Source organism: Arachis duranensis, chromosome 6 (assembly GCF_000817695.3).
Source record: "Arachis duranensis cultivar V14167 chromosome 6, aradu.V14167.gnm2.J7QH, whole genome shotgun sequence".
Taxonomy (NCBI): domain Eukaryota; kingdom Viridiplantae; phylum Streptophyta; class Magnoliopsida; order Fabales; family Fabaceae; genus Arachis; species Arachis duranensis.
In genome coordinates, this window is record NC_029777.3 from 13,951,547 (window position 1) to 13,961,807 (window position 10,261).

At 39.4% G+C, this 10,261-nt stretch overlaps 1 non-coding gene across 1 annotated transcript; it reads left to right on the plus strand.

Annotated features, from left to right (window-relative positions):
* The first annotated feature begins 3,275 nt into the window (after positions 1–3,275).
* Positions 3,276–3,379, plus strand: LOC127739966 (small nucleolar RNA R71). Its single transcript, XR_008000707.1, has one exon. It is a non-coding gene; the product is annotated as a small nucleolar RNA R71 (small nucleolar RNA).
* The last annotated feature ends 6,882 nt before the right edge of the window (positions 3,380–10,261 follow it).

Consider the following 10,261-nt stretch of genomic DNA (forward strand, 5'->3'; position numbering starts at 1 on the left):
GTCTAAACCTTGTCTGTGGTATTCCGAGTAGGATTCCGGGATTGAATGACTGTGACGTGCTTCAAACTCCTGAAGGTTGGGCGTTAGTGACAGACGCAAAAGGATCAATGGATTCTACTCCAGCCTGATTGAGAACCGACAGATGATTAGCCGTGCTGTGACAGAGCATAGGAACGTTTTCACTGAGAGGATGGGAAGTAGCCACTGACAACGGTGACACCCTACATAGAGCTTGCCATGGAAGGAGCCTTGCGTGTGTTGAAGGATTTCAAGGAAGAGTTGAAGTTCAAAGGACAAAGCATCTCCAAAACTCCAACATATTTCCCATTACTGCACAACAAGTAACGCTATTATTCTCTATTATTTTAACTTACAATTTTAAATACTTTGACTTCTTACAACTAAATCCAAATAACTTTATTAGCCTCCTGACTAAGATTAATAAAATAAACATTGATTGCTTCAAACCAATAATCTCCGTGGGATCGACCCTTACTCACGTAAGGTATTACTTGGACGACCCAGTGCACTTGCTGGTTAGTTGAACGGAGTTGTGAGCTTCTCTAACAGTGCTTGAAACTCTTTTATCACAATTTCGTCCACCAGGTGCCATCAATGGTTATGGAAAACAAAAAAGCTATGCTTTTACCATACTAAACTTAGAATGTTGCTCGTCCTCGAGCAAAAGAAGAAAGAATATGAGAAGAAAAGGGAGAAAATAGAGGAGATAGAGGGAGGTTTATGGTTCGGCCAAGGGGAGAAGTATTGATGGTTGTGTGTGTGAAAATGAAGAAGGAGTAAGGGGTTTATATAGTGGAGAGAAAGGGGTTAGGGTTTGGTCATTTAGGGTGGGTTTGGGTGGGAAATAGATTTTGAATTTGAAGGTAGGTGGGGTTTATAAGGAAGAGTGGATGGATGTGAGTGGTGAAGAGGTGATGAGGAAGAGTGATTGAGGTTATTGGTGAATGATGTTTAGGGAAGAGTGTTATGAAAAGGTGTGAGAGAGAGCGAGAAAGTAGGTGGGGATCCTGTGGGGTCCACAGATCCTGAGGTGTCAAAGATTTCTCATCCCTGCACCCTTTAGGCGTGTAAAATTCTTTCTGTATGCAATCCCGGTGTTTAACGCCAGACTGATGCTTGTTTCTGGCGTTAAACGCCAGCTCTATGCTTGTTCCTGGCGTTAAACGCCACTTTGTTGCTTGTTTCTGGCGTTTAACGCCAGCTTTCCTCAGGGTGCAATCCTGGCGTTTAAACGCCAGACTGCTGCTTGTTTCTGGCGTTCAATGCCAGCTTCATACTCTGTTCTGGCATTAAACGCCAGCCAGATGCTCCTTACTGGCGTTTAAACGCCAGTAAGCTCTTCCTCCAGGGTGTGCTTTTTTTCTACAATTTTTGATTTAGTTTTTAATTTTTGCAATTGTTTTGTGACTCCACATGATCATAAACCTAATAAAATATAAAAGAACAATAGAAATATAGATAAATAAAAATTGGGTTGCCTCCCAATAAGCGCTTCTTTAATGTCAATAGCTTGACAGTGAGCTCTCATGGAGCTTTACAGATGTTCAGAGCATTGTTGGGACCTCCCAACACCAAACTTAGAGTTTGAATGTGGGGGTTCAACACCAAAAATAGAGTTTGGTTGTGGCCTCCCAACACCAAACTTAGAGTTTGACTGTGGGGGCTTTGTTTGACTCTGTATTGAGAGAAGCTTATCGTGCCTCTTTTCCATGGTTGCAGAGGAAGATCCTTGAGCTTTAAACACAAGGTAGTCCCCATTCAATTGAAGGACTAACTCTCCTCTATCAACATCAATCACAGCTCCTGCTGTGGCTAAGAAAGGTCTTCCAAGAATGATGGATTCATTCTCATCCTTCCCAGTATCTAAGATTATGAAATCAGCAGGGATGTAAAGGCCTTTAACCTTCACTAACACGTCCTCTACCAATCCATAAGCTTGTTTTATTGACTTGTCTGCCATCTCTAATGAGATTTTTGCAGCTTATACCTCAAAGATCCCCAGTTTCTCCATTACAGAGAGTGGCATAAGATTTATACCTGACCCCAGGTCACACAGAGCCTTCTCAAAGGTCATGGTGCCTATGGTACAGGGTATTAAGAATTTACCAGGATCTTATTTCTTTTGAGGTAAAGTTTGCTGAACCCATGTATCTAGTTTACTAATGAGCAAGGGAGGTTCACCTTTCCAAGTCTCATTACCAAACAACTTGGCATTCAGCTTCATGATGGCTCCTAGATATTGAGCAACTTGCTCTTTAGTTACATGTTCATCCTCTTCCGAGGAAGAATAGTTCTCAGAGCTCATGAATGGCAGAAGGAAGTTTAATGGAATCTCTATGGTCTCTATATGAGCCTCAGATTCCTTTAGGTCCTCAATAGGGAACTCCTTACTGTCTGGGAGACGTCCCATGAGGTCTTCCTCATTGGGATTCACATCCTCCCCTTCCTCTTTGGATTCGTCCATTTTGATTATATCAATGGCCTTGCACTCTCTTTTTGGATTCTCTTCTGTATTGCTTGGGAGAGTACTAGGAGGAGTTTCAGTGATTTTCTTACTTAGCTGACCCACTTGTGCCTCCAAATTTTTAATGGAGGACCTTGTTTCGCTCATAAAATGTAAAGTGGCCTTAGATATATCAGAGACTATGTTTGCTAAGCTAGAGGGGCTCTGCTTAGAATTCTCTGTCTGTTGCTAAGAAGATGATGGAAAAGGCTTGCTATTGCTAAGCCTATTTCTTCCACCATTATTAAAGCCTTGTTGAGGCTTTTGTTGATCCTTCCATGAGAAATTTGGATGATTTCTCCATGAGAAATTTGGATGATTTCTCCATGAGAAATTATAGGTGTTCCCATAGGGTTTACCCATGTAATTCACCTCTACCATTGCAGGGTTCTCAGGATCATAAGCTTCTTCTTCAGAAGATGCCTCTTTAGTACTGTTGGATGTATTTTGCCATCCATTCAGACTCTGAGAAATCATGTTGACTTGCTGAGTCAACATTTTGTTCTGAGTCAATATGGCATTCAGAGTATCAATTTCAAGAACTCCCTTCCTCTGAGGCATCCCATTACTTACAGGATTCCTCTCAGAGGTGTACATGAATTAGTTATTTGCAACCATGTCAATGAGTTCTTGAGCTTCTGCAGGCATTTTCTTTAGGTGAATGCATCCACCTGCAAAATGATCTAGTGACATCTTAGAAAGCTCAGATAGACCGTCATAGAATATATCTAAAATGGTCCACTCTGAAAGCATGCCAGAAGGACACTTTTTGATCAACTGCTTGTATCTTTTCTAAGCTTCATAGAGGGATTCACCATCTTTTTGCTTGAAGGTCTGAACATCCAATCTAAGCTTGCTCAGCTTTTGAGGAGGAAAGAACTTGGCCAAGAAGGCCGTGACCAGCTTATCCCAAGAATCCAGGCTATCTTTAGGTTGTGAGTCCAACCATGCTCTAGCTCTGTCTCTTACAGCAAAAGGGAAAAGTATGAGCCCGTAGACTTCAGGATCTACTCCATTTGTCTTAACAGTATCACAGATCTACAAGAATTCAGTTAAAAACTGATAGGAATCTTCTGATGGAAGTCCATGGAACTTGCAATTCTGTTGCATTAGAGCAACTAGTTGAGGCTTCAGCTCAAAATTGTTTGCTCCAATGGCAGGGATTGAGATGCTTCTTCCATAAAAATTGGAATTAGGTGTAGTATAATCACCAAGCATCCTCCTTGTGCCTCCACCATTGTTATTGGGTTCGGCCATGTCTCTTTCTTTTTCGAGATTCTCTGTAAGATTTTCTCTGAATTATTGTGCTTTAGCTTCTCTTAGCTTCTTCTTTAGGGTCCCTTCAGGTTCAGGATCTATTTCAACAAGAATGTCCTTGTCCTTGCTCCTGCTCATATGAAAAAGAAGAGAACAGAAAAGAAGAGGAATCCTCTATGTCACAGTATAGATATTCCTTTATGTTAGTAGAAGAAAAGAAGAATAAGAATGAGAAGAGAAAAATTCAAACACAGAGGAGAAGAGAGGGTTCGAATTTTGAGTAGAAGAGAAGTGTTAGTAATTAAATAAATAAATAGAAGAAGATGAGAGGGAGAGAATTTCGAAAATTGTTTTTGAAAAATGGTTAGTGATTTTCGTAAATTGAGAGAAGAAATACAATTAAAATTAAAATTTGAAATAATTAGTTAATTAAAAAGAATTTTGAAAAAGAGTAAGGTGATTTTCGAAAATTAGAAAGAGAAAAGCAGTTAGGTGGTTTTGAAAAAGATAAGAAATAGTAAAACAAACAAAAAGTTAATTAGTTAGTTGAAAAAGATTTGAAAATCAATTTTGAAAAGATAAGAAGTTAGAAAAGATTTTGAAATTGATTTTGAAAAAAAAAAGATATGATTTGAAAAAGATATGGTTGAGATTTGTTTGAAAAAGATTTGATTTTTAAAATTAAATTGATTACTTGACTAACAAGAAACTAAAAGATATGATTCTAGAATTTAAAGATTGAACCTTTCTTAACAAGAAAGTAACAAACTTGAAATTTTTGAATCAATCACATTAATTGTTAGTAAAGTTTTTGAAAATCATGAAATAAAGATAAGAAAAAATTTTGAAAATCAATTTAAAAAAAATTTCGAAAATAATAAAAAATGAAAAAGATTTGATTTTTGAAAAAGTTTTGAAAAGATAAAATTTTTAAAATTGAAATCTTGACTTGACTAACAAGAAACAACTAATTTTAAAAAATTTTAACTAAGTCAACCCAAAGATTTCGAATTTTATGAGAGAGATAAGGAAAAGATATTTTTTATTTTTGAATTTTTAATGATGAGAGAGGAAAACACAAATATGACCCAAAACATGAAAATTTTGGATCAAAACCAATGATGCATGCAAGAACACTATGAATGTCAAGATGAACACCAAGAACACTTTGAAGATCAAGATGAACATCAAAAATTATTTTTGAAAAATTTTCAAGAAAAGAAAAATATGCAAGACACCAAACTTATAAATTTTCAATGCTTAGACACTATAAATGCAAAAATACATATGAAAAACAACAAAAAACACAAAACAAAAAAATTTGAAGATCAAACAAGAAGACTTATCAAGAACAACTTAAAGATCATGAAGAACACCATGCATGAATTTTTCGAAAAAATGCATAAATTTTAAAAACATGCAATTGACACCAAACTTAAAAATTGAAACTAGACTCAAACAAGAAACACAAAATATTTTTGGTTTTTTATGATTTTATTAATTTTTTGGTTTTTCGAAAATTACTTTTTGGAAAAACGAAAACAAAGAAAAAAATTTTGAAAGATTTTTGAAAACTTTTTGAAAAGAAAATTACCTAATCTGAGCAACAAGATGAACCGTCAGTTGTCTAAACTCGAACAATCCCCGGCAACGGCGCCAAAAACTTGGTGCACAAAATTATGATCATCAACAATGGTGCCAAAGACTTAGAGCTCTCAAACGTGAATCACACTTTGTCACAACTTCGCACAACTAACCAGCAAGTGTACTGGATCGTGCAAGTAACACCTTACGTCAGTAAGGGTCGATCCCACAGAGATTGTTGGTATGAAGCAAGCTATGGTCATCTTGTAAATCTCAGTTAGGCGGATTCAAATGGTTATAATGGTTTTCGAATATAAAGATAAATAAAGCATAAAATAGAGCTAGAGATACTTATGTAAATCATTGGTGGGAATTTCAGATTAGTGTATGGAGATGCTTTGTCCCTTCTGAATCTCTGCTTTCATACTGCCTTCCTCCAATCATTCTTACTCCTTTCTATGGCAAGCTGTATGTAGGGCGTCACCATTGTCAATGATTACTTCCCATCCTCTCAGTGAAAATGGTCTAAATGCTCTGTCACAGCACGGCTAATCATCTGTCGGTTCTCGATCATGTTGGAATAGGATCCATTGATCCTTTTGCGTCTGTCAATACGCCCAACACTCGCGAGTTTGAAACTCGTCACAGTCATCCCTTCCCAGATCCTACTCGGAATACCACAGACAAGGTTTAGACTTTCCGGATCTAAGGAATGGCCGCCAATAATTCTAGCTTATACCACGAAGATTCTGATTAAGGGATCCAAGAGATATGCGCTCGATCTAAAGTAGAACGGGAGTGGTTGTCAGGCACGCGTTCATAGGTGAGAATGATGATGAGTGTCACAGATTATCACATTCATCATGTTGAAGTGCAACGAATATCTTAGAATAAGAATAAGCATGAATTGAATAGAAGAATAATAGTAATTGCATTAACTAGCAAATCTCCACACCTTAATCTATGGTGTGTAGAAACTCCACCATTGAAAATACATAAGTGATGGTCCAGGCATGGCCGAATGGCCAGCCTCCACAAAAGACAAGACAAGATAGGACCAAATAGGATCAGATGCCTAGTACAATAGTAAAAAGTTCTATTTATACTAAACCAGCTACTAGGGTTTACAGAAATAAGTCTAAGTGCAAAAATCCACTTCCGGGGTCCACTTTGGTGTGTGATTGGGCTGAGCTTGAGCTTTACACGTGCAGAGGCTTCTCTTGGAGTTAAACGGCAAGTTGTAACGTGTTTTTGGCGTTTAACTCGGTTTGTGACATGTTTTTGGCGTTGAACGCCGGTTTGCGTCATCTAAAATTGAACAAAGTATGGACTATTATATATTTCAGGAAAGCCCTGGATGTCGACTTTCCAACGCAATTAAGAGCGCGCCATTTGAAGTTCTGTAGCTCCTAAAAATCCATTTTGAGTGTAGGGAGGTCAGAATCCAACAGCATCAGCAGTCCTTTGTCAACCTTCTATCAGATGTTTGCTCAGGTCCCTCAATTTTAGCCAGAAAATGCCTGAAATCACAGAAAAACACACAAACTCATAGTAAAGTCTAGAAATATGAATTTTGCATAAAAACTAATAAAAACATCCCTAAAAGTAGCTAGATCCTACTAAAAACTACCTAAAAACAATGCCAAAAAGCGTATAAATTATCCGCTCATCATTGGGCAGTCAACACCCACCAAGGAGGAAGGTCCCAAGAGAAAGATGCATAAGGGATGGAGAAACAATACATCCCCTACCCTAACAAGCAAGGAGAATCAAGCTGATCACACTAAAAGAAAGCTTGTTAGGAGGAATTCAAATTTGAGGGCACTCATCTCCTCCTCTTCTCCCATGGAGTCATTTTTGTTAACCGTTGTGAGAGTACCTAAAACTGTAGGTCGATCTCGGATGAGATCTTCTGTGCTGGTCAGAGCTGTTATGTCCGACTTGATGGACTTGGTAATGGTGCTGATCCTTCGTCCCCAGAGAATAGGGGGTACCTGCAAGGGACTCCGATGCTTAAGTTAGCAAGGGTATTAAGCAGGTATTTAGTAGAATCAGAGTATGAGTTATACCTGGGTGCTCCAGTGTATTTATAATGGTGTAGAGAGACCTTCCTTAGATAAGATAAGTTAGTTAGCTTATTTTTATCTTTATCTTCGAGCGAGGTCATCTTATCTTTAAGAGAACCGCCTTTATCTCTATAGGCTTGGGCTGCCCTTGGATTCGGGTCATGTTCCTCTGTTTGGGCCCTTTATTGGGCTTTTCTTGTAGTTTGGCCGAGCTCTTTGAGAAGAGGTCGGATTGTCCTGACCTAAGGAGGTCGGTCGCTTTGTCTGTAGAACATCCCGAATCGGACAACTCGACCCAGGGTATAACAGTGACCCTGCTCGAGCTCGGTCTTCCCTTTGAGGTCGAGTCTTTAGTTTTAGGACTTCGATCTTTCTTGGGTGAAACCGAACTCGAGCATTTCGTCGATTTTATCTTTGTAGAGTTCCTTTTTGAATGCGAAACGTTTCTGTTCCGTTTCCTCTGAAAGCGCGCGCTTTTGCAGGTTGGTTTTGCTTTTTCTTTTGTCGTCTATTTTTGCTGCTCTGTATTTGATTTTGAAGTTTTGATTTTGACTGAGTGCATGTTGGAAAGCTTGAATCTTTGTATATTATCACGCTCGGTTTATCACTGTGATGCATGCTTTCTGGTTTTCCTTTTGACCTTATGTATGCTTCTGGGTGTATTTTCCGGGTTTGGCTCTTTAGGGCTTCGTATGCTACTGCTGATTTCTGAACTGTTGTTTTTGAAAAAGGTTGCTCCTTTTGATGGTTTTTGTCCTATTGATTGCTTTTCTTTGATGGGGATTGCTCCGTAAAAGAACTTTTTCTTTTGGTGGCTCGTTTGATCTTCTTCGCGTTTGTTTTTCTTTTTGGGATGTTGCTTTCTGGGAAAGGGTTTCTCTTTGTTCTTGCTGCGAGTTTTTTGTTGGGATGTTTAGCCTTGTAGATTTTCCTGAATCTTTGTTCCCTGATTGCCTCCAAAGGATGCCCCTGGACCTTCTTGGTGCGGGTCCTGGGGTTTCTTTTTGTTGTTTGTGCCGTGTTTGGACTGTGCTGGACTGTGCTGGCTGAGTTGTTTTGATTTTGTCCGAGATGTTTTTAGTAATCCACTCTCCTTTTCTTGTTTGTAGGACTAGTTGGCTATGTCTTCTCGCAAAAATATTGTAGAGACATCCTCTAAGGTTCCTGAGGGTATGTCCGATTGGTTGGACTCCCTTATTTTGATGTGTGTTTCTGTGGTCAATGCTGAATTTTGTGTGGAGCTTAGGAAACATCACCGTCTCTGTAAGAGTAGGGATCAAGAGAAGAATTATGAGTTGGTGGCACCTGACTCCGAGGAGAGGGTTTGCTTCCCTGTCCTGACCCAGGGGGAGCGCCTTTTCTTTTATGCTTATGACTATTTCTTCAGCCAGTTGGACATCACCTTTCCCTTTACCTCGTTTGAGACTGATTTGTTGTGGTCGTGTAATGTAGCTCTGTCCCAGCTTCATCCACACTCGTGGGGCTTTATTAAGATTTTTCAACTTCTTTGTCAAGAACTGAATGTTATCCCTTCTCAAACTCTTTTCCTTTATTTGTTTGTTTTAACTAAGCCCGGAATTTCTTCAAAAAAGAAAGCTTTGTGGGTTTCTTTTAGATCTGCACAAGGAAATAAGGTTTTTACCATGTAAGACGAGTCTTTTAGGGACTTCAAGAATTATTTTTTCAAGGTTCGCGCTGTTGAGGGAGCTCGTCCCTTTTTTCTGGAAGCGAATGGGGAGCCATCCTTCCCTTTTCATTGGTAGCAGAATGTAGTAGTATCCCGTTATACGTGAAAGATGCTTGATGAGGTCGAACAGGCCTTTATGACGATTTTGGAGGATCTTTGGGGGAAACCTCCTCATTTAGTTACCAAAAAATGTTTGGGAGACCCCTCCCTCGTCCGAGATATATTGGGTATTACTTGATGTATACTATTTCATGTTTTTTGCTTTTCTCCTTTCTTCCCAGTATGTAAAACTGTTGTTTTTCATTTTTCAGAGATGACCAAGAATAATGATGCAATGAAGGCCTTCAAAAAGGCGAGGAAAGCCACTACAGCTCAAAACACCTCGGCCTGGGTAGATGGGGAAGGGTCCTCTCAGGTCCCATTGAAGCCATTTGTGCCGAGTTCTCCTGGTCTGAGGAGAATGATCCCTACTCCTCGGGTTCATTTAGTGGATCCCCCACAATCTTCTGCTGCTGCTGTTGTTTCTTCTTCGGTCGTCCCTCCTCCTAAAAGACCTCGAACCGTTGAACCTTTCAATCTGGATGCCCCGGATTTTGACCCCATTAGCTTTGTCGACCAGCAGATCGCTCCTTATGGTACCCTCTCCATGGATGATGTTTCTCTCTGGTGCACGAAATTGTGATCAATACTTTTCACAACTCAAATAATCCTTAGTAATGAATCCAAAATCTTGGTGTTCAATACCATGGCATAAACACAACTTCGCACAACTAACCAGCAAGTGTACTGGGTCGTCCAAGTAATAAACCTTACGCGAGTAAGGGTCGATCCCACAGAGATTGTTGGTATGAAGCAAGCTATGGTCACCTTGTAAATCTTAGTCAGGAAAACTCAAATGGATATGGGTGATATACGAATAAAACATAAAGATAAAGATAGAGATACTTATGTAATTCATTGGTGGGAATTTCAGATAAGCGCATGAAGATGCTATGTTCCTTCCGTCTCTCTGCTTTCCTACTGTCTTCATCCAATCCTTCTTACTCCTTTCCATGGCAAGCTGTATGCAAGGGTTTCACCGTTGTCAGTGGCTACCTCCCATCCTCTCAGTGAAAATGTTCAACGCACCCTGTCACGGCACGG